This window comes from Calliphora vicina, chromosome 1 (genome assembly GCF_958450345.1).
Source record: "Calliphora vicina chromosome 1, idCalVici1.1, whole genome shotgun sequence".
Classification (NCBI taxonomy): domain Eukaryota; kingdom Metazoa; phylum Arthropoda; class Insecta; order Diptera; family Calliphoridae; genus Calliphora; species Calliphora vicina.
In genome coordinates, this window is record NC_088780.1 from 78,899,894 (window position 1) to 78,926,190 (window position 26,297).

General features: G+C 31.9%; 1 long non-coding RNA gene across 1 annotated transcript; it reads right to left on the reverse strand.

Annotated features, from left to right (window-relative positions):
- Window positions 1-16,956: 16,956 nt before the first annotated feature.
- Window positions 16,957-20,127, reverse strand: LOC135949484 (uncharacterized). Its single transcript, XR_010575871.1, has 4 exons — window positions 20,023-20,127; window positions 19,104-19,179; window positions 18,999-19,039; window positions 16,957-17,369 (listed from the first exon to the last, which is right to left on the reverse strand). It is a non-coding gene; the product is annotated as an uncharacterized LOC135949484 (long non-coding RNA).
- Between the last annotated feature and the right edge of the window lie 6,170 nt (window positions 20,128-26,297).

The following is a 26,297-nucleotide window of genomic DNA, read 5'->3' on the forward strand; positions in this document are numbered from 1 at the left end:
TGCATATTGTATGAAAACATTTTCTACATGTGAGGTGACACCCAGTTAAGGTCGGTTCAATTTAAAATAATATAAAGTTGTTTTTAAAAAGAACCGACTTTAGTGTTTGACTATGATTATGAGCCATGGTTTCTTCGGCAAACATTCTTAGAATTCATCGTAAATTACGATTTTGATAACCGCTTGTTGCACTTTTTTGGCTCCATACAAATTGACCCACTCTAATCTACATATTATAAGCTTATTACAAAAAATTTATTGTTTACATACATAAATAATTAAAGCCCTCACTATTCAATTATCTACACTATATTAAGTTTAAATACTTATTTAATTAATTTTTCTTTTGGTTTTTTGACATTTGTTAAGACCAATCGTTGTTTTTGTAGAACTGACACCACCTTGTTTGAATTCGTCTTGTTAACAACCCTACAAGAACAGTGAGTCATTTTACCGGTCATATGACTGGCATTGTTGATAGAAATATCCATCATCGCGTGGAACAAAGTTTCTATCATTTTCTTAAGACAAATGGACAAAACAGATGGAAAAATTTGTGTACATGTGATTTTTCATCTCCCTTGCACTTATGAATTCTATCGACTTTAAAACATATATTTGAGCTGCTCACTCTTTTGTTGTTTACTAGTCAGCGTTGATATAAATATTAGTCACTGTTGACCAGTAAAGCTTGATGGATATATCGGTTAAAATTGACTAATCAAACTTGATGGATATACCGGTCACAGTTGACTCATAAAACTTGATGGATATACCGGTCACTGTTGACTTATCAAACTTGATGGATATACCGGTCACTGTTGACTAGTCAAACTTGATGGATATAGCGGTCACTGTTGACGGACATATCAGTTGAAATAAAACACGATTTATTTCAATTCAGGTATTTATATTAAACTAGCATGCAACCCGCTACTTCGTTAGCGAAAAAATGTGGAAATAACAAAACAACTACGTAAATTATTTTAAAATGTTTATTATAGAAATTTTAATTATTGCGTAAAGTAAATACACCTTACAATTGTTTGTAGTCCATGATATTTTGAAGTATTAAAGCATCTCAAAACTGCTTGCGTAATTGAAAATTCATAATAATAATTGCAAATATTAATAGTAGATAGATAAAGATATACTAATTTAATAATGTGTGTGAAGTTAAATTTCGAAATTTATAACCCTAGACACAAACCAGTTGAGTTAACAGAGTTATGTTTAAAAGTTTACATGACACCGTTAAACAAGGAAAGTGTATTCAAAATGGAATAATAACCACACGGTTGAACCTAATGTACCACTAATGATTGAAACGGGAACTAATCTCCCGTTTTTTCCAAAAACTAAGTCAAATCATAAATGTCAAACATAGTTTTATACTTTTGCGGAATTTTTAAAATTTAATTATTATGGATGGACGAATCTAAATTCATGGAAAACGGGAGAAGATGGGCAGATGGAACTTGCTGGAATTTATAGCCAAGGTGTTTTTCTATCATAACCCATGGTCATAACCCTTAACAGTGCGAGTTTTGATAGAGAAATTAAAATTTTTCGGAAATTTAAATTTCTTGGGAGGATGATCTAAATTTCTTGGAAATGGGAGAAGATGGGCGGATGAATCTTGCTGGAATATTTAGGTAGGGTGTTGGTCTATCATGGTCCGTGGTCATAACCTTTAACAGTGCGAGTTCTGCTAGAGAAATTTAAATTTTTCGAAAATTTAAATTTTTTTGAGGATGATTCTAAATTCTTTTATAACGGGAGAAGATGGGCAGAAGGAACTTGCTTGAATTTATAGCCAAGGTGTTTTTCTATCATAACCCATGGTCATAACCCTTAACAGTGCAAGTTTTGGGAGGAAGAATTTAAATTTTTTGGAAATGGTAGAAGATGGGCGGATGAATCTTGCTGGAATATTTAGGTAGGGTGTTGGTTTATCATGGTCCGTGGCATAACCGTTAACAGTGCGAGTTCTGATAAAGAAATTTAAATTTTTCGAAAATTTAAATTTTGTTTGAGGATGAATCTAAATTTCTTGGAAATGGGAGAAGATGGTCTATCATGGTCCGTGGTCATAACCTTTAACAGTGCGAGTTCTGTTAGAGAAATTTAAATGTTTCGAAAATTTAAATTTTTTGGAGGATGAATCTAAAATCCTGTATAACGGGAGAAGATGGGAAAATTAAATTTTTCGAAAATTAAAATGTTTTTGGAGGATGAATCTAAATTTCTTGGAAATGGGAGAAGATAGGTGGAATGAACTTGCTGGAATTTATAGATAAACTGTCCCACTATGATAATCTGTGGTCATAATATTTAACAGAGCGAGTTTTGATAATAATTTTTTAATTTTGACCAAAATCAAAATTTAATATACTTGGGAGGCTGAATCCGAATTCTAGGAAAACGGGAAAAGATGGGCGGATGGAATTTATAGATAGGCTGTTAGTCTATCATCGTCCATGGTCATAACCTTTAACAGTGCGAGTTCAGAGAAATTAAATTTTTACGAAAATTTAATTTGGAGAATGAATCTAAATTTCTTGGAAATGGGAGAAGATTGGCAGATGAATCTTGTGGGATTCTGCATTTATTCTATAATTCAAAAATATATTTGAAAAAGCACAAAATATTTTTCTGATCTTCTTAGGAAAATTAATTTCAACTAACAGTCGTACATACACTCAGATGGACAAATAAGTGTTCACCAATTACCAATAAATATTCTTACTTTAATCATATATGTATATTTACAACTGTCTCAATTTACATCCATTGTTTAAGCCAAAATAAAAATTACAGCCAGAAGATAGATAATAAATAGTAGTAGTAATTGGTTTTTAAGTCTCATAGAAACTCACATTCTAACTTTTAGAATTTTCTATGTTTATGAAAATCAAAAATACTATTAAATAACTGTTAGTTCAAACGTCATTTCGGAAATGCTAAATCGCTTTTCAAGGTATCTCGTCTTCGATTCGTGTGGTACCCAATTTGCCTTTTTTTTTTGACAAATCCTGCTGCTTGCAAACGTTTTGCTTCTTGAGTATCTCCCTATGATATTGCAAGCTCATGTTGAGTTTGACAACAACATTCACGGATTAATGCCTCCAAATCTTGGTCTTCAAATTGTTTGGTTGTCCAGGGCCTTCCGTTTCAAAATCATCACTTCTGAACATGCACCATCTCTTGCACGTTGAAACCGATGGAACACGTTCACCATAAGCTTTGGTGATCTATGTGTACTTCTGCGGCACGTTTTTCAAATGAAAGAAGTAAAGCAAAACTTTCCACATATGACGCTTTGTTGGCACAAAATTCGACAAAAAAAACTTTGTTGTTTACACTTAATGTTCAATAACTAAGCGAGGATGAATGACAGATATATACCCTTTAGAGTGATATAAAAGTTATTAAAAATTAAAAAAGGGGTTCAAAAGATACGCCACCTATAGCAAATCCCACATTTTTAAGTCATAATTCATAGTTGAAATCAAATTTCAGTAAAAATATTTTTTTAAACACACTTTCAACATATTTGGGGTATTCAAACGGTCTGATTGTCCTAATATATTATGATAGTTTAAACAAATTGTTGTTGTGCTTCAAAAAAAGTATTATTTTATGACAAAACAATGAACATAGTTCAAAAAGTCTTATTAGTTTAGAACATTATTGTTTGAAACACAACAAAAATTGTTTAAACTATCATAATATATTAGGACATTATGACAATAAGGACATTATGGCAATATGACCTAATAGCATATCATTTTTTAAAATTTTAAAAATTGTGGTGTGAATGTATGTACATATACATTTTATTTACACGATAAAAACGTAATAAAACTTAATGAAGATTAATATATATATATGGAATATGAAATTAAAAAACTTACATTTCTAAGTAACGTAGAATTTTTTCTTTTAATTGAATTTATAAAATTTGAGCACTTATTATTACACAACTATTTTTTTTCAAATGAGTTGACGGTTATATGTAAATAGTGTTGTCTATTCATCGAAATAAAAATATTTAAATAAATGTTTGTGTAAACGATTTTATGTTTGTGTAAACGATAATGATTTACTCATAGATACACATAGTGCTTTACATTTTAATTTTTTTAGGGTCTAAATTTATAAAACGAAACGACAAACGTTAAAATAAAATTCTATGGAAATAAGTTTTAAACTTTTTTCCCAGTATTCTTCATACAAATTGCTTACGCTTCCAAACGTTTTGTTTTATAAAATGAGGACCTTAATTTACTGAAATTGTTATTAAATTTTGCGAGAACAAAATTCTTATTTTAGCGAATAGGAATAAACACGTGATTTATTTTTGAGAAATGCTTTAATGAATATATTTTTATGAATATTTTTTGTTTTGTTTCACATTTCAACAAAATAATTTGTTTTGTAGTTTTTTATCAAATAAAACTATAACATTTCAAATAGCATTAAACCAACTATATTTACAACACTGTTATTAATATTTTCCCTCATAAATTCCCATATACATTTCATATAACTGTATGTTGAATAAATTTTAAATTTATTGAATAAGGTGAAAATAATAATTTTTACAAAAAAGGTTAAGGTTTGTGTCTGTACTATTGGAATTTTCAACACCATTAGAATTCACCTAATGGTGAATAGGGTGAAAAACTATATATTTTAAAATAAAATTAGTATTCTAAACATGAAAATAAACATTCTGGTGTAGGCTAAGGGTTTAGACTACTGAACTGTAGCCGAACTACATCGGTTCGAATCTCAGTGGAGGCAAAACAATTTTATTGAAAAAAAAAATAAAACTACTTGAATAGAATAGTAGAAATGAATTTCAAAAAAGTACCAATATAAGTGTACTGAAATTTGGCCCTTTTTACCCATTTGTATTTGACTTCCGAATAGCATGTTGTGGATTCTTTTTTGTGTGGTTGGAAGAATATTTTATCTTTTTTTTATTTTTAAATTGAATAAATAATATCAAATCTCCGTTTTTATCCCGTTTTTTGTCCCCTTTTTGTCCCCCGTGAAGAAATAATTTTCAAAAAAGTACCTAGTAATACGTACTATTTGAAAATAATAGTTCATGGAATTGTTAGTGAGAAAATACATTTTGATAAAAAAGTACCAAAAAAGAAAACAATTTTGAGGCCTTAGGAATTCGAATTTCAAAAAAGTACCAAACAGATTTCTAGTTTTTATTGATCTGAGCCAGATACATTCAATATAATATTTCTATGTTTATTTATGTAGGAGATATACATGTTAACAGAGGGTTCTACGGGGACTATTTTTACCCCATATGGCCACTTGAATTTTGAATTTCAAAAAAGTACCAAACACCTGTCGGGTCTTTTTTTGATTACAGGCGGACGCATTTAAAATATTATTTCTAAGTTTATTTGTTTTGGAGATATAGAGGTACAGGTTTTACCCGTTTTTGCCCCATTTGTCCCCCTTAACGACCGAATTTCCAAAAATCCCTTCTTAGTGGATCTACATATTGTAAAAGGAACCCATTACCCGAATTTCAAGTTTCTAGCTTTAGCGGTTTGGGCTGTGCGATGATGAATGAATCAGTCAGTCAGTCAGTCAGTCAGTCAGTCACGTTACTCTTTTATATATATAGATAATAATAAATAAAAAATTAAATAAATAAAAAAGGTGTTTCTCTTATTTGAGGGCCTTATTTTCCCTCAAATATTTTTTTTGCTTCACCCTATGGTGGGCGCGTTCCACCGCCTTCTTTACGCTTTTTTCATACTCAAAAGCCCCTTGCTGTTGAAAAACATCTGAAATTTGAAGACAAGATTTATTAATATATATGTATAAATATATAAATTAATAATAATTATATTAAAAATATATACATACCACGCATAGTTTTGCTGATCAACGTCAGCTTTCCTAGCGCTTGTTTCTACCACCTCCCATCCCAATTAAACTTTTGTAGTAAACTGTCAGGGACTTTAGCGGGGATGACCAGATGGCAACGCGTATTTTTGATGGCAATGCCTGACTGAGCCGGTAGACGGGCGTAAAGTTCACCATCTAGCCATCCCAAGTCGGTGAGCAAAAAAAAATGAAAAGAAAAAAAAACAAAACAAATGATAGTAATTTCTCTCTTATGTTGGTCTTAATTTTTGTAAATTTAAAGTCATCGCGACCCTCTACTTCCCTGGCTGCAGCTGTTCTTATGCTGCTTGGCCTGCCCACCCTCTTCCTTGGCAAAACTATGGCCCATTTTATTTAGGTTTGCCCCTAACACAACCCCTACAATCTGAAAATCAACTCACTTACCTCTTAATACCGCTACTCCATTTCCACTTTTACCACTGACAGAGTATAAATGTTGACTCCGGGAGAGTTTGTCGTCCGTTCATGTCCTAGGGTCTGTATGCTCTGTACGAAACTGTCCAAAACTCACCTTCATCTAATTTGTCCTCTAGTCTTAGTAGTCTAGGTTGGGTTAGGTGAATTAAAGGTTTGTCGTATATTATCTTTGTTTATTTAAGGGTTTTGTTTAATGTGAAGTAATATGTATGTGTATATTTGTGCAAATGTGTGTTAAATGATGTTTTTTTATACCCTTCAGCTTCGTGAGAAGGGTATATATAAGTTTGTCATTCCGTTTGTAATTTCTACATTTTTCATTTCCGACCCTATAAAGTATATATATTCTGGATCCTTATAGATAGCGGAGTCGATTAAGCCATGTCCGTCTGTCTGTCTGTCTGTCTGTCTGTCTGTCTGTCCGTCTGTCTGTCTGTCTGTCTGTCTGTTGAAATCAGTTTTCTGAAGACCCCAGATATCTTCGGGATCCAAATCTTCAATAATTCTGTCAGACATGCTTTCGAGAATTTTGCTATTTAAAATCAGCAAAATCGGTCCACAAATGGCTGAGATATGAGGAAAAAACCAAGACAACCTCGATTTTTGACCTATTTTTTTTACCTATATCTGGATTACTAAGACATTATATAGACAATATGGATATCTAATGATAGATATTTCAAAGACATTTGACACGACGTATATAAGACCATAGTAAGTTGGACCTACAATGGGTAAAAATCGGGAAAAAAATTTTGAACCCGAATTTTTTTTTTTTTTTAAAAATTGAAAAAACAAAAAAAAAAATTTTAAAATTTTAAATTTTAAAAAAAAAAAATTTTAAAATTTTAAAATTTTAAAAAAAAAAATTTTTTTAAATTTAAAAAAAAAAATTTTAAATAACAATCGAAAAATTTTTTTTTCCAAAAAATTCAAAAAACAACTGGAAAAAAAATTAAATTTTGTTTACCTAAAAATATTTAAAATTTTGAAGTATAATTTGGTGAAGGGTATATAAGATTCGGCACAGCCGAATATAGCACTCTTACTTGTTTCTTTTATATCTTTGTTTTAGTTATATTTTAATTTGTTTTGTGTATAATTAAGTTTTACGAACAATTTTGCTTATTGTTTTCTTTTTTCTGTTTTCCATTTGGTGTATATGAATTTATGTATCTTTTTACATCCTCATCACAAAATATTTTTTTTTTATTTTTCATCCACAAATCACCTCATCATCATTTTCATATCTTTAATTTCTTTTCTTTTTTCTAAAAAAACCACGTCTGATCCGTTCGACTTCGATTTTTCAAAAAAACCCAAAAAAAACTAACCCTCACTCTCCCAAGTTCCTCTTCTTCCTCCTCCCCACTCCTTTCCCGCCTTTTTCTGCCATCTTTTTTTTTTTTTTTTTGTAAACATTCTAGCAGTTTACAAGGTTGCATTCTAATGTAATTGCGCGGATGACACTGTTGACATCCTCTGATGTCCCTTTCAATTTGTGTAAAGAAGTATAAATATTAAAATATTGAAATAAGTCTAAATTTGAGTTGCTTACCATTGCTTGAGCAAAAACTGGTGTATCCAGCTTCTGCTCTACCTCTTGCACTGTGACAAGGGAACCATGCTGGCGACTTTTTCGATGTTTTTGTCACTTGTCTCGCCAGTCATGCGACAGACGGAGTTCTCTATTTTTTTATGGTTACTTTACCCTCCATCAACAGTTTGGTTTGAGCCATCACCTCCGGGTTTGACACGATCTGTTAAAAATGTTTATTATTATTTAAGTTAAAAAAGCTAGAGTCAAACTATTGATACTTACATTTGCATCGATTTGCTCCAACTTTGTTGCAATTTGCTCCTGATTGGTTCCAATCGAGCCTTGCCCGTTGCTTAAATAGCGCTGGTTTTCCAAAATATTAGCTTGCTAAGAAGAAAATATGTAATAACATTTAAAATAAATTATAATTGTATACTTCAATCTTCTCGAGGCGAGATGAAATATTTTTTAATATTTCCAAAATGTCTTAAATAAAAAAAGAAATATTAATTTAATCCAATGATAATAAGAAAAATTAACTTAACCTTCATTTATTGCGGCTGCTCTTGACGTTGATGGTAGGTTGTCAGTGAGATTTAACGAATATGATGTTCTCGGTATGATTGACTGGTTTTCTAAATAGTTAAATTCATTAAGATTTACATATGTAAATATTTGTACATTGTTTTTTACTTACCAATCATTTCTTGGGTATATTCTTCCCCAATGTCATGTCGCCCCCTGAACGGTTTAAGGTAGCATTCAAAAGTAATAAAAGACAATCAAAACATAGAATTATATTTGAATGCAACCTTGAAACAGCTGTTCAGGGGATTGGTACAGGAAAAAGATGGAGAAAAGGCGGGAAAAGATTAAGAATGAGGGAACGGGTAGGATATGGTACAGGAGGAAGAAGTTTTTTTTTTGAGAGAGATGAAAAGGAAGATAGACGTGTTTTTTGTTTGGTGAAGAAAAAAAAAAAGAAAGGAAGAATATTTGAAAAGATAAGAATACATTTAGAACATAAAACATAAATTTTAAACACAAAAATACACAAAAAGAAATTTAAAGCACATAATACACAATTATTTAAAATTTAAATAAACATAAAAATACACAAAAGAAATTTTAAACACAAAAATAAACAAAAGAAATTTAAACACATTTAAAACACAAAAATACACTATTTAGAATACATTACACATGTTTGAACACAAAAAGAAAACACAAATATACAAAAATTTAAACACATTTAAATCACAAAATTAAAACACAATACACTAAGAGCCAGTTTTTGACTTCGTATTTAAATATGAATTATATTTAAGTTCTATTTAAATGCGAAAATGAGTTTCTCAGTGCTTTTTTAAATGATACTTAAATGGCCGACGTTGGTCATTTAAATTCTATTTAAGTTTCATAAACTACCATATGTTTTTGACAGCTGACTTTTGTTGTTTGGTTTTTTTTCACTCTATTGTAGTAAAAAAAAAAAACAAACAACAGCGTCTTGCTAAAAAAAGCGTCTTACAAAAACTACAATTCCGATGCGGGGCAATTGGAGCTTCTTTTGTGCATTTTCCTACCAATAATTTTATTGTTTAATAAACTTTTATTTCTTATTGGGCAAAATGTATCAATTTTTGTTTTGGTTGAACAGCTGTTTTAAGCAAAACTATCGATAAATTTTTGATATTTAGTAGTGCTACCATACTTTTATCTTATTTAAATAAGACAAATTATGTAGCACTGAAAAACTCAAACTGTATTTAAATACAACTTAATTTTAAGTTAAAATTAACTAAATACGTATTTAAATAACAAGTCAAAAACTGGGCATAAATACACCAAATACATCTTTAAATAAAACACGAATCTAAATTATCACACACACAAACTTAAACACATTGAAACACAATTAAGGAAACGTCACGATGAAGGGAAGTTATGTACTGTTTCGGACAGATTAGACCAACACACAAACGGATAATAATCTCCCCTAAATCAAAACATTCCAGTGTGTTCCTAAGGAATTATGATGATGGCGTAATAGAGGATAAACGGTAAGTGAGCTAGTTTTAAGACTGTAGGATATAATTAGGGGCAAACCCATAGTTAATGGGCCAAAGGTTTGCCATGGAAGAGGGTGGGCAGGCCAAGCAGCAAACATCCGCTGCGGCCAAGTAAGTAGGAAGTTGCGATGCCTAGGAATAGATCAGGGGGAAAATTCAATAATAGGGAAATTTGAACGGTATTTTTTTTATTCCTTTTTTAAATATATTTTTATATTTAGAATTTTTTTGTTCAGAGGCTTGAGGGTGATTGGATGGTGGAATTTACGCCCCCTTTACCGGCTCAGCCAGGCATTGCCACCTTATTTTGATTAAGCGTTGCCATCCAGTCATCCTCCAAGGGTTTTCCCAAAAAAGTCCTTGACAAAAATGGCGCCCAACAATGGGGGCCCGAAATTCGGGTTCCTTAGCAGATCAGTTTACTTTTTGCTTTTCGTCAAATAGTGGTCATCTTTTTCAACGTAAGTCATGCTGACTAAGGTCAATCGTGGTCAATCAGCATCTGCGACGTTGGGAAAGATGGTCCTATTGGTGGAAAAACAAAAAGGCTTGCTATTAGTCTGTTCTCAAGGGCACTTGTAAGTCACATTACAATAGAATTAATATTCTAGTAATGGTAGCTACAGTGTCCTGGAGAAAAGAGTAACATGCAAGAAACACATTTTTTTAAAGAGCAATAGAATAAAGTTGAAGTACTTGCATTTTCAGTCTTTTTTTTTGTGGATAAGTCGTGCTAACTAACTCTTTCAGGGGTGGTTACACAGCGATCCACAGGAAGGTCTGGAAATGTAAGACTTCAACTCCCGGTTATGTTCACCCGTTCATATTTTCTTGTTGTTGTTTTTATTCCTGGGAAATTCTTAGATGTCGTCAATATCGTATTTCCTTGGCAACATTTATCCCTACAGTTTAAAAATAAGCTCACTCACATCAGAAAGATAAGTATATATCCGTAGTAATTGAGTTTTCTTTTGCATTTTAGTTAAACTTGTATATATTTTTTTTGTGTTATTGTATACATATCAAATTCGAGTTTTAAAACTAGTTTTAAATTAGAATTTGAATACAATTTTTTTTTTAAAAATTGGTATATTTTTTTTTATATACTAATTGCTAAATATTCAAAGTATTAAATTATTTTGAATTTGCATGTTTTTTTTTCATACTTTTTATATACATATATATTTTTTTATTTGGTTTATTTTTCATATTAAAATTTTTTCTTTGTATTTTGTTTGAATATTTTTCTTTTTATAGAAATATTTAAATATTGAATTTAAATATTTCTCTTTTTAATAGAAATATTTAAATTTGGAGTTTATATATAGATATATAGTTTTTTTTAATATTTTGAATTTGTTTATGTATTTTTCTTTAAATTTTAATTTATAAATTTTCTTTTTATAACTAATTCTACGGTAACAGACATAAAAATTCTTTTCAGGTTGCTGTTAGGAGGAAATAGTTTTAGATTCGGTTTACGAATAGCTTTTGATTTTTTTCAGTTATAGAATGGTTAAGACTAGGGCAAGTAAAATGCAACGCGACTCTGCTTCGACTTCCTCTAGGCCTATCCTCGGGAGTGGTATCACCCAGATACCAACCAGTTCAACGGCCCTAACTACAACAACAGCGACCGTAACACAGGCAGCTTTCAGTGCTAACTCGGCACAATTAAATCCACAATATGCGCCAATAGTTCAAGAAAGAGTAATTGAGAGCAACATAACCTCGCCCACTTATAGCAGCCTCACTGCACAAAATGTCCGTCAGGAGTTTCGTAGCAGTATGGCAGCAAATCAGCTAAATGCACAACCGAGAGCAGCAGAGGTACAGAATATAGTTGAGTCAACGCTAGGGCTTAGGCAGGTGGAGATGATGCGCTCTATGGAAGACAGGCTCCGTGAGATTGTGTCCCAGATTGTAGCCGAAAGTTTACGATCATTGTCTCGAAGCTCCGAAAATCAGGCTACATGGCAACAATCACCACCTCAAATCAACAGGCAACCACCACCATTATTGAGAGGACCACCGCCTAACATCCTACCAAACCAAACCCCAGTAAGGCCAGCACCACGTCCAGATAGATCGTTCCATCAACCAAACACCAACAATAATATGCCACCACCAGACAATAATAGCACGTTTCAGCAGTATGACATGAGGCCACCCTATTATCAACCACCTCACAACCCGGAAGTTTCCAGAAAACCAGGGCTAGATAAGTGGGGCGTCAACTTTGACGGTACCTCCAAAACAATGGGTGCCCAAGAATTCGTCTTTAGAGTGGAAGAAATGCGGAAAGATTATGGAAACAGCTGGTCGGACGTCCTAAGGCATTTCCATCAATTGTTGTCTGGCGATGCACTGGAATGGTACTGGATGCAGAGGAGACTTCAGCCAATACACTCCTGGGAGGAATTGAAGGAAGCTGTTATCAGTCGTTTCCGTCGATTCAGTAGCGACATGGAGATTTACCGACAGATAATGGACCGCCGACAGTTGCCACAAGAGTTATTCGAGGATTTCTATAACTCTGTGCTGAAATTAAGAAGCCAACAGTCAAATCCGATCAGCGAAACGGAACTGATCGATATCATGAAATCGAATTTGCGAACCTCGATGGCCCAATTAGTGTTCCCAATTCGGATGTTTGGCCTCAGTCACTTCCGGAATGAGTGCAAGAAGGCAGAGGGACTATTGTACAACCAGCGCCAGAACTATGGTCACCGCCAATATGTACCGAGAGTCAACGAGCTGGAATACGTTGAAGAAGCTGCTCCGGAAATCGACGTAGACGCCATAAATAGCTCGAAATATGTCTGCTGGAACTGCCGTCAACCAGGCCACGGATATATGGACTGTCCATCACCAGCTCGGCGTCTATTCTGCTTCAAATGCGGTATGGACAATACGGTGACACCGAAATGCCCAAGATGCACGGGAAACAGGCGACCGGACCCGCTAACAACTGGGGAGCAGCGTCCGAATCCCACCGCCCAGTAAAGGAACTGTAGGATTTTAATGACCCAGAGGAAGAAAAGCAAAATGGGTCCGTTAAAATTTTAGTTAATAGCAAAGTTAGGATTAGTAAAAAGGCAGAAGAGTTTAAAATTAGAGAAATTAAACCATTGCATTTGGGAGTCAAAGAGTACGAGGAGGCTAGGAAGAGAATTTTCGGAAAGACGCGGATCGAGAAAGCTAGATTAAGATATAGAAAGAGAAAAGCACTTAGGCGTGAGATCGCGAACGTATGCTTATACGAGGGCGAAGATACTAGATTATATACCCGTATCTCTATCAATGGGGTAGAGATTGAGGGTCTTTTAGATAGTGGCGCGACGGTAACGGTTCTCGGCGAAGGATGTTTCGATGTCGCGAGAAAAGCGGGCGTGGAAATTCGAAAGTTTCCGGCTACGGTAAGGACAGCAGACGGTAGATCTCATAATATTCATGGTCGGTTTATAGCAAAAGTAAAATTTAATAGAATAGAACGGGATATCTCCTTCTATCTTGTACCGACCTTGAAAAGGGCTTTATTTATGGGCGTCGATTTTATGAAAACCTTTAGACTTATTGTTAATTTAGATAGCTTGACCACAAATGATATGCTATGGAGTGAGGAGGCGGGCGAAAATCCGTCAAATCCTTCCATGCATATCCTTTGTGATCAGGACAGAGAGTTATTAGATGCAACTATAGCCAAGTTTCCATCTTTTGTGGAAAAGGGGCTTGGACAAACAGATCTAGAGATACATACAATCGATACGCAAGGCGCAGTGCCTGTAAAGCAGAGGCATTACCCAGTTTCACCAGCTGTGCAAAAACTTATGTACGCGGAATTAGATAGGATGCTTGCTATGGGAGTAATTGAGACTAGTCAAAGCCCCTGGAACAATCCAGTGACGCTAGTGCGCAAAGGTACTAAGAACAGGCTTTGTTTATACGCACGAAAGCTCAATTCTCTCACAGTCAAGGACGCCTATCCACTTCCGCATATAGAAGGATTGCTCAGCAGGCTGGGTGACACGCACTTTATATCTAGTGTGGATTTAAAAGATGCTTTCTGGCAAATCCCACTAGATATACAGAGCCGTGAGAAAACTGCCTTTACAGTGCCGGGGAGACCACTTTACCATTTCACGGTCATGCCTTTTGGTCTGTGTAATGCAGCTCAAAGGCTATGTCGTTTAATGGATAAGGTGATTCCTTCCGACTTGCGAGATCGAGTGTTTGCATACCTAGACGATTTGCTCATAGTTACTCCTGACTACCACACCCTCATAAAAATACTTGAGCGAGTTGCTCTACTACTCTCTAAAGCTAAATTAACAATAAATGTCGAAGAATCTAAGTTTTGTTTTAAGGAACTTCGGTATCTAGGATATATTGTGGGCGAAGGCAAATTAAAGCCTGACCCAGCTAAAATATCCTCGATACTCGAATTTCCTTATCCAAAGACGCCCAGACAAGTACGCGGATTTATGGGAACTACCGGCTGGTATCGGCGCTTTATAAGGGACTACGCGACGATTGCGACACCAATTTTCGAGACCCTTAAAAAGGCAAAAACTTTCGTGTTTCCTGATGAGGCCAAACAGGCATTTGATAAATTAAAAAAGGCACTTACCTCGAGTCCAGTGTTAAGGCATCCCGATTTTACGAAACCATTTTTCGTGCAGTGCGACGCGTCTGACATCGGTATCGGGGCGGTTCTTTTTCAAAAGGACGAAATTGAGGGTGAACACCCAATCGCGTTTATGTCGCAAAAGCTAACTCCCGCGCAACGCAATTATTCGGTGACAGAGCGAGAGTGTCTGGCAGTGGTAATGGCCATAAAAAAGTTCCGGGCGTATATTGAATTAATGCCATTTACCGTTATAACTGACCACTCGAGCCTGAAATGGCTGATGTCGAACAAAGAGCTCAGTGGTAGATTAGCCCGGTGGAGTTTGTTGTTACAATCTTACGCATTCAATATAGAACATAGCCAAGGTAGTAAGAATATAGTACCAGACACTCTCTCGCGTTACGACATGGATGAGATAGTTACCGAAGTCGCACAATTCATCGATTTAGACTCGCCATCATTTTCATCGGAAGCCTATACGGAACTACGAACGGCTATTAAGGAAAATATAAATCAGTTGCCAGACTTAAAAATATTTGATGATATTGTATACAAACGAACCTTACATTACAACAGGGATAATCTTGCAGAAGATTTTTCGTGGAAATTGTGGGTTCCGATTTAACTAACGACATCATAGCCCAAGCTCACAACCCTCCAATCACCAGTCATGGAGGTTATCATAATACCCTTAAACGTATAAGGGAATATTTTTATTGGCCACATATGACAGTCCAAGTTAAAAATTTTGTTAAGAACTGCCAGATCTGTAAAGAAAATAATTCTTCCAACTAAATTTTGAGACCACCAATGGGCGAGAATATTGTACAAATAGTTCGCCCGTTTCAGAAGATTTATATAGACTTTTTGGGGCCATATGTAAGGTCCAAGACCGGTAATTCTTTTATTTTTATTGTATTGGATCATTTCTCCAAATTCGTTTTGCTGAAGGCCATGTCGAAGGCTAATAACAAAAATGTCGTTCGATTTTTAGTGACAGAAGTTTTCCATAAATTCGGCGTACCAGAGGTAATTTTGTCCGATAATGGTAGCCAATTTGTTTCCAAGGAATTTAGGGATATGGTAGACTCGTTCGGAGTTAAACATATGAAAACTGCGATATATTCACCCCAGGCAAACGCATCGGAGAGAGTCAACCAATCTATATTAGCAGCTATTAGATCCTACTTAAAGAGTGACCAGAGAGATTGGGACAACCATCTCTCAGAAATAGAGTGTGCACTCCGGTCATCAGTGCACACATCAATTGGTATGACTCCCTACTTTGCATTGTTTGGGACGAATATGATCACACATGGTAGCATGTATAAGCTGGCGAAGAAACTGGAATTGCTAGAAGATGCAGACATAAACTTCTTACCGAAACCATTGAAGAATGAAGTAGTACGCGATAGAATACGGGAAAACTTGTCAAAGAGTTACGCTCTCCGCGCAAAAGATTACAATAAACGCGCGCGCAAAGTCAATTTATCGACGCAATTTCACTCTTAGTGATTCCAGTAAACTATATAATGCCAAAATGGGAAAGAAATTTTTGAAATGTCGTATTGTTCGTCCGGTCGGGAATTGCTACTACGAACTAGAAGACCTGCAGGGAAAAGTAATCGATATCTATCACGCAAAAGACATCAAACAATAAGTACCTTTCCTTTTCTATGCCTTACCAAGTTATCTTTCCATCGTTTCCTGAAAATTATGTTTCTAGACCTTACCTTCGTATTTTGACTCAATTTTGTAATATTTTTTTTTTGCTAATTTTACTTTAATACTCACTGTAGTTACCTCCTACGACATTTACCTTTTTTTTATTCGTATATAGATTTAATTAGATTTAGTTTTTTTTCTCTTTAGTTCTTTTTAGTACTTTTAGATTTTCTTTTTTGATTAAATTAGTTGACTGAATTTTAGGTTTAGGTTTTATAGATTTATATTTTTCATCTATTCTTTTATTTTATATTTTTTTTAATAATATTTTTCTTTAACATTATACCTAGGATTAATATATTTGAATTTACTTGAATTTTTCAGTTATAATTAAATTCTAGATTTAGTTTCTTTCTCATTTATATTTTGAATTTGAATTTTGAGATATATGAATTTTTTTTATAATTTAATATTTTTTTTATTAGTTCCTAGTTTCGCAACATTGAATTTTTTCTAGTTGCTATATACAATATTCTTTAGCATATTTTTTTATATTACCTAACTTAATACCTTAATCAAAAACTATTTACACTCTATCAATTTCATTAGTATATCGTAGTCAGTAAGATCATCTTTCGTTTATAATGGATAAGTCGATTTGCCCAACCAGAAGCTTACGTTTCTAAACTAGTTACATGTTGTAACCTTCATTGGCCCAATAGTGCAACTCCTTTAACACCCTGGGGAACTATGCCATTAAGAGCTGGGAGTCGTTAGACACTTTGGACAATGACATGTTCTGAGTCCGGTCTTACAGCAAGTTTAAGCAAATATGCCGAGTTAAACAACTAGCTAGTCAATAGAAAAACTAAGTTGGCCCATTATAATCGACTCAGATATTACTGATAGATGTCCACCAATGAAACAGATAGACAATTAAAATAGTTTGTAAATGATTTAAAATACTTTTTCAAAAATGTTCTAAATCTTACTTAGCTAAATAATATTTTAACAATAATAATAATAAAATCGGATAACTTAAGAAAGTTCCACTTACCGCTTGAACTCCACACCATCTATCTCAAGGCATTAAAATCTGAAAGGAAGAGAGAGAAAGTAGTTAGATTTTTGTTTTCTCGAAGTTTATTTGCAAACAAAAGTTTAGTTAGTAATTATGTCCGTTAAATATTGAAATTTTCTTTTTAGTTAGTGATTCTAAGGACTATCGGCTGTATTTATAACGAAATTTTAGGCACTGTGTATACAACGCACACAACGATCTGACACTTGGCATTCCGAGTAGGCTCAACCTAGAGTTATCAGAATTTGTTTATAATGAATATTTGTCTAACGATAAATAAATTTGAAAATCAACTCGGAAAAGTACGAGGAATTCCCAACCTACTCTGTTTCAGTCTATAGTTATATTTAAGTTTCTTTACTTAAATCATAAAAATAACAAAATGTAAAATCAATTTATTTTGGACTTCTCCATATAAAATCTTACGTTTATTTAAAGATATATGATTACTGAACTGCTGTTGTTTATAGACTTAACAAGTTTTTGATGGTTTGCTAACATTCATTTAGCAATTGAATAAAAAGATACATTATAAATAACGCGTATATTAAATCCGTACAAAATTGTACTTATAAATACGGCTGTATATCTTTCAAAAAACTTGGTAGTAGAATTTTTACTGAATATTTATTGTCAAACGAGGCTATATAGCTTTATAACGTTGTATTGGTAAGACTATACGTCATATATATACGGCATATAAACTGATATTTCGATTTGATTATATTGTATAAGACTTTAAGTGATTTGAAGAAAGAATTTCATATATATTTTTTTTTAAAGTCCCGTAAATAAATAAATTAAACAAATAAATAAATAAATAAATAAATAAATAAATAAATAAATAAATAAATAAATAAATAAATAAATAAATAAATAAATAAATAAATAAATAAATAAATAAATAAATAAATAAATAAATAAATAAATAAATAAATAAATAAATAAATAAATAAATAAATAAATAAATAAATAAATAAATAAATAAATAAATAAATAAATAAATAAATAAATAAATAAATAAATAAATAAATAAATAAATAAATAAATAAATAAATAAATAAATAAATAAATAAATAAATAAATAAATAAATAAATAAATAAATAAATAAATAAATAAATAAATAAATAAATAAATAAATAAATAAATAAATAAATAAATAAATAAATAAATAAATAAATAAATAAATAAATAAATAAATAAATAAATAAATAAATAAATAAATAAATAAATAAATAAATAAATAAATAAATAAATAAATAAATAAATAAATAAATAAATAAATAAATAAATAAATAAATAAATAAATAAATAAATAAATAAATAAATAAATAAATAAATAAATAAATAAATAAATAAATAAATAAATAAATAAATAAATAAATAAATAAATAAATAAATAAATAAATAAATAAATAAATAAATAAATAAATAAATAAATAAATAAATAAATAAATAAATAAATAAATAAATAAATAAATAAATAAATAAATAAATAAATAAATAAATAAATAAATAAATAAATAAATAAATAAATAAGTAGATAGACACATGTAGAAATGTATGTATGAGATTACAAGATTATCGAAACCTAGTAAAATATGAAAAATAAGGGTTAATTCAAATATTATGAAAATTCTTACCTGTATCTAGGGCCTCTGCATCTATGGCCGGGGAAAGATTTCTTGTGGAACAGACAAGGATATAATTAGTGAATTTGATTTAAATGCATTATATTTGGTACTCACTTTTTACTTTCAATGGGGCACCAAAGAGACAATATGTCCAATAACTAGCTACTTCATACATCAGCAGTTGTTTTATCTGAAATGAAGAATAAAAAAAAGTTAGATTATTAACAAGGATAGTCAAATTTATTGTAGATTCCTATTCAATGATACCCAGAATGATCAGATCATTTTCTGGATATATGAGAAATGTACGTTTATATATATTGATGTTTAATTCTTATAACTCCTAAACTAAGAGAGACAAAAAGGTTAACGTTGTTGAGCTTATAAATTATGTGTGTATCAAAAACCGGCTTCGCAAAAATCACTTGGTTTGAATACCAAAATTTGTGTATAACAATAACTATTTTCATTTGTTAATTACGATAGATGTAAGCCCCGTCTATACTTGACACATAACTATCATAACAGCTAATGTCGTTTGTTGACAAGACAAGGTTGACTGAACAAAAGCAATTCTTTATCGTGTCAACCATTATCACAATTAGCATGACAGAAATCTATCAGGTATAGACATAAGTTAACCATCGCAGTTATAACCGAATGCATGCCGCCGACAAAGTTTTGCAATGCCGCCGTTCAAAAAAAAAATCAACCGGCGCAGTCCTTGAGCACACTATTTTGTATATTTTTATTTATATTTTTCACTTTTTGTTTACCTTTTTTTGTTCGATTTATAAACAAATCAACGCTTTTCTTTTACTCGCGTTGTTTGTTCTACAACAATGAACATACATTTTGAGTTCTAAATGTTTGTCCACCACTAACACACACACCACCATTTTTCACATATTTTTAGTTTTTATTTTTCCTTCTATTCCACACACTTAAATAAATATACTCAATAACCACCCAACTACGTACCAAAATTACACCGAATTTATATAAATTAGAATGATAATAAGGGTTTACTTACCATTTTAATTTTTTTATTTTATTATAATGGCCGACCGTCCGTCCAAGCCAAATGCATTTTGTTAATTAGGTTGCCAGACGAGGATAATATTTTGGCGTGGGTAGGTGCTGCCACATTTTCCCAAATGAAAGGAGAAATTGCCACATCAACAGGGAAGGTTAGGGTGTGCCGTAAACCGGAAGATTATATATCTTAATAGCATAGGGTGTGAAGATGACGATAATAGATAATAATTTTTATGTCTGCTCCCATTTCGTTTATTCAAGGATATAACGAAATGGTGGGGTTTGTCATGTCGCCCCCTGAACGGTTTAAGGTTGCATTCAAAAGTAATAAAAGACAATCAAAACATAGAATTATATTTGAATGCAACCTTGAAACAGCTGTTCAGGGAAACGATTGGTACAGGAAAAAGATGGAGAAAAGGCGGGAAAAGATTAAGAATGAGGGAACGGGTAGGATATGGTACAGGAGGAAGAAGTTTTTTTTTTGAGAGAGATGAAAAGGAAGATAGACGTGGTTTTTGTTTGGGGAAGAAAAAAAAAAGAAAGGAAGAATATTTGAAAAGATAAGAATACATTTAGAACATAAAACATAAATTTTAAACACAAAAATACACAAAAAGAAATTTAAAGCACATAATACACAATTATTTAAAATTTAAATAAACATAAAAATACACAAAAGAAATTTTAAACACAAAAATAAACAAAAGAAATTTAAACACATTTAAAACACAAAAATACACTATTTAGAATACATTACACAAGTTTGAACACAAAAAGAAAACACAAGTATACAAAAATTTAAACACATTTAAATCACAAAATTAAAACACAATACACTAAATACACCAAATACATCTTTAAATAAAACACGAATCTAAATTATCACACACACAAACTTAAACACATTGAAACACAATTAAGGAAACGTCACGATGAAGGGAAGTTATGTACTGTATGTTAGGGAAATTTGAACGGTAGTTTTTTTATTCCTTTTTTAAATATATTTTTATATTTAGAATTTTTTTGTTCAGAGGCTTGAGGGTGATTGGATGGTGGAATTTACGCCCCCTTTACCGGCTCGGCCAGGCATTGCCACCTTATTTTGATTAAGCGTTGCAATCCAGTCATCCTCCAAGGGTTTTCCCAAAAAAGTCCTTGACACCAAAACCCTCAAATATATTTTGGTAATCCATGTAATTATAAAAACTGGTTACATTATTATTTATTTTAGTTGAAGTTTTATTAAAATAATGCCAGTGAATAAATATGTGCCGAAACAATTAGTGAGAAAATTCGTGAAAAAGGTGGTGAAGAAGGGGAATAAGAAGAAACTTACTATCGTAGGGTATGCAAAAATATTTAAAATCTATATCTTCCCTTTTAATTACAAAAGTTTCAGTACTTAAATTACTACCAACGATTATCCCTAAATCACTGAATGACTTAAACGGTTCATCGAAATAGTTCTCAGTCTTTAGGAAAACTTTGCATACAAATTCGCCTACATTTACAACATTAACTACTTTAATTGGTCCTAATTCTTTGCTAAAACAAAAACTATCTTTCTCCTTCTTATGGTTAATATTAAAACTTCCTAATTTTGAAACCAAGTTCGAATCCGAATTAAGTCCCTGCCTTTCTTCTAGCCTAAGGAATATCTGCTGCAAAATTCTGTTTGGTTTCTTAACAAGACCTTTAATATACTGCATGTAATTTTCGAATTTGTATGCTGAAAAAGAATCTAAGGGTCCGAATTGTTTAACACAATCTGCTAAATGTAGTAAACCATGAATGTTGAAACTAACTAATTCATCACCATATAATCTACCGAAAAAATTTACGAAATCTTCTAATACACTTGCGACATTTCACTAGACAGAAGCCTTATAGCACAATGTAATAATAGAAAATGATAATACTGATCACTACTAACACAATCTTTCAAAATATAAATACCTGTGTGTAGTAAAAACTGCCTAAATTCAGTGGATTTCCAATTACTAATTTCATCTAAACTCCTAGGTGTACGGCATAATTCTGATGGAACATACTGACCTATAAAACCAATCTTCTCATTCATACCTATTAAAGGCCTGCACAAGACAACATTTTGTAGAAAAATGTCTTACTTCAAAATTTGATGCTTTGTTTTGTTGTGTCGACGCGCACATCATGTTGTTCAATGTCATCGCGCCGCAAAAACCATGTTGTACCATGTCTTCGCGCCGCGAAAACCGTGTTGTGCCATGTCATGTCTATAACTATTGATGATGCTGTTGTTATGTGTGGTAGCTTGAATTGAATTAATGTTAACAAGTGTCGCATTGTTAGGCAGAATAAAATTGCATAGCAGAATGAAATTGTACATAACTGCTGAACTGTGAAAATCTGAGAACTATTATTATTTAGCATTATATATTTTTTTTTAAATATTTAGAACAAATAATATAAGGATTTTTAAAAAATATAAATAATAAAGTGTAACACAGGAAAAAGAAATTCATAATTGGAATTAATTTTTTAATAAATATTATTAATCGAACATGAATTTTTTCCAAACTTTTTTCATTCAGAATAAGAACATGTTCATAAATATTATTAATTTGTACATGAAGGAAATTTTTAATTTTTTTACACAAATTTGTTGCTATTTTATAATAAATTGCATTATGTAGTTCAAATATTTTTGTATAATATCCCAATATTTCTAAATGTATAGAAAAGTCTGAAACGTATACATATTTTCTCATTGTATAGCTGAAAATCATAAAAAAATTAAATATTTTCCAAGAAAAATTTCAAACATTTTTGAATAACATAAAAATATACTAGAAAATTTAAATAATTTTGTTCAAGCCTTCTAGATTTTATTTGAAAACAAAAAATAGGAAAAAAAATTCTGTGAAGTTACGCAATAAATGCCCTACACTTTTTCTTCAAATCGTTGGGCAGTTGCTTTTGTTCCATTGGATCATTTTCGTAGATTTATATTTTTGTAGCAATTATGCCGCGAACGATTCAGAGACACTTCGTTAAATTTAAACATTAAATATATTATAAACTTCACCGTTAAGGATTTATACATTAATTTAATTTTCTTTAATTAAACACCGTCTAATAGGCCAATTGGCTTTGTTCATGAAGTTTTATTTTATTTAGCAATGTAATTATTAAATGTCCCGTTAATAATATTCGAGCGGTTGTACCTAAGTCAGGTAGTATTTAAAATATGTATGTGAAACACATTACATTTTTAATTCCATGAAAATTATTGGCATTTTATGGCTTATATTCCACGTATTCCTTTTTAAGTAATAATATAACAGGTAATATTACTAAATATTGTAAAATTTTCCAAAACAACATTAAAAAACCCATTGGTGTACTTTCGTATTTTTATTTTGACTTACTATATAATATAAATATAAATTTCAGTTGTATTTTTATAGTCAACTAGCTTGACTCGGTAAAAAAAATATATAGCCTATTGACGCTTCCCAGTAAGGATCTATCTACGTTCCAAATTTCAATAAAATCGGTTCAGCCGTTTAGGCGTGATGCTCAAACAAATAAACAAACCAACAAACTTACAAAGACATTTATGTATATACTAGCATGCAACCCGCTACTTCGTTAGCGAAAAAATGTGGAAATAACAAAACAACTACGTAAATTATTTTAAAATGTTTATTATAGAAATTTTAATTATTGCGTAAAGTAAATACACCTTACAATTGTTTGTAGTCCATGATATTTTGAAGTATTAAAGCATCTCAAAACTGCTTGCGTAATTGAAAATTCATAATAATAATTGCAAATATTAATAGTAGATACCCAGCGGGAAAAAGATGCAGTAAAGAGGCCTTCCTAAATGCCTCATTTTGCAGACACAAGGACTTGCAAAATCATTTTGCCGCATTGCAAAATCATTTCAATTTTACACGGCGTGTCATTGCGAGCCAAGGCCTTGCATACTCGCTGCTGTTAGAGGGCTGAGAGAAGGCCTACTTATGATGGGCTGTTGGCAGCCAACAAGCTCACTTGTTATTAGAAGGGGATTCATAGGGCTTCTTGAACACCTTCTAAGAGCAGGCAGGGTGGAATGAGTATCGGATCTTTTAGAATGTGTAAGTATGCCCTTTAGAAGGTCTACAAATTGAAGTCCTATCATTTTTTCCCGCTGGGTAGATAAAGATATACTAATTTAATAATGTGTGTGAAGTTAAATTTCGAAATTTATAACCCTAGACACAAACCAGTTGAGTTAACAGAGTTATGTTTAAAAGTTTACATGACACCGTTAAACAAGGAAAGTGTATTCAAAATGGAATAATAACCACACGGTTGAACCTAATGTACCACTAATGATTGAAACGGGAACTAATCTCCCGTTTTTTCCAAAAACTAAGTCAAATCATAAATGTCAAACATAGTTTTATACTTTTGCGGAATTTTTAAAATTTAATTATTATGGATGGACGAATCTAAATTCATGGAAAACGGGAGAAGATGGGCAGATGGAACTTGCTGGAATTTATAGCCAAGGTGTTTTTCTATCATAACCCATGGTCATAACCCTTAACAGTGCGAGTTTTGATAGAGAAATTAAAATTTTTCGGAAATTTAAATTTCTTGGGAGGATGATCTAAATTTCTTGGAAATGGGAGAAGATGGGCGGATGAATCTTGCTGGAATATTTAGGTAGGGTGTTGGTCTATCATGGTCCGTGGTCATAACCTTTAACAGTGCGAGTTCTGCTAGAGAAATTTAAATTTTTCGAAAATTTAAATTTTTTTGAGGATGATTCTAAATTCTTTTATAACGGGAGAAGATGGGCAGAAGGAACTTGCTTGAATTTATAGCCAAGGTGTTTTTCTATCATAACCCATGGTCATAACCCTTAACAGTGCAAGTTTTGGGAGGAAGAATTTAAATTTTTTGGAAATGGTAGAAGATGGGCGGATGAATCTTGCTGGAATATTTAGGTAGGGTGTTGGTTTATCATGGTCCGTGGCATAACCGTTAACAGTGCGAGTTCTGATAAAGAAATTTAAATTTTTCGAAAATTTAAATTTTGTTTGAGGATGAATCTAAATTTCTTGGAAATGGGAGAAGATGGTCTATCATGGTCCGTGGTCATAACCTTTAACAGTGCGAGTTCTGTTAGAGAAATTTAAATGTTTCGAAAATTTAAATTTTTTGGAGGATGAATCTAAAATCCTGTATAACGGGAGAAGATGGGAAAATTAAATTTTTCGAAAATTAAAATGTTTTTGGAGGATGAATCTAAATTTCTTGGAAATGGGAGAAGATAGGTGGAATGAACTTGCTGGAATTTATAGATAAACTGTCCCACTATGATAATCTGTGGTCATAATATTTAACAGAGCGAGTTTTGATAATAATTTTTTAATTTTGACCAAAATCAAAATTTAATATACTTGGGAGGCTGAATCCGAATTCTAGGAAAACGGGAAAAGATGGGCGGATGGAATTTATAGATAGGCTGTTAGTCTATCATCGTCCATGGTCATAACCTTTAACAGTGCGAGTTCAGAGAAATTAAATTTTTACGAAAATTTAATTTGGAGAATGAATCTAAATTTCTTGGAAATGGGAGAAGATTGGCAGATGAATCTTGTGGGATTCTGCATTTATTCTATAATTCAAAAATATATTTGAAAAAGCACAAAATATTTTTCTGATCTTCTTAGGAAAATTAATTTCAACTAACAGTCGTACATACACTCAGATGGACAAATAAGTGTTCACCAATTACCAATAAATATTCTTACTTTAATCATATATGTATATTTACAACTGTCTCAATTTACATCCATTGTTTAAGCCAAAATAAAAATTACAGCCAGAAGATAGATAATAAATAGTAGTAGTAATTGGTTTTTAAGTCTCATAGAAACTCACATTCTAACTTTTAGAATTTTTAAGGTTTAAGGTTGCATTCAAAAGTAATAAAAGACAATCAAAACATAGAATTATATTTGAATGCAACCTTGAAACAGCTGTTCAGGGAAACGATTGGTACAGGAAAAAGATGGAGAAAAGGCGGGAAAAGATTAAGAATGAGGGAACGGGTAGGATATGGTACAGGAGGAAGAAGTTTTTTTTTTGAGAGAGATGAAAAGGAAGATAGACGTGGTTTTTGTTTGGGGAAGAAAAAAAAAAGAAAGGAAGAATATTTGAAAAGATAAGAATACATTTAGAACATAAAACATAAATTTTAAACACAAAAATACACAAAAAGAA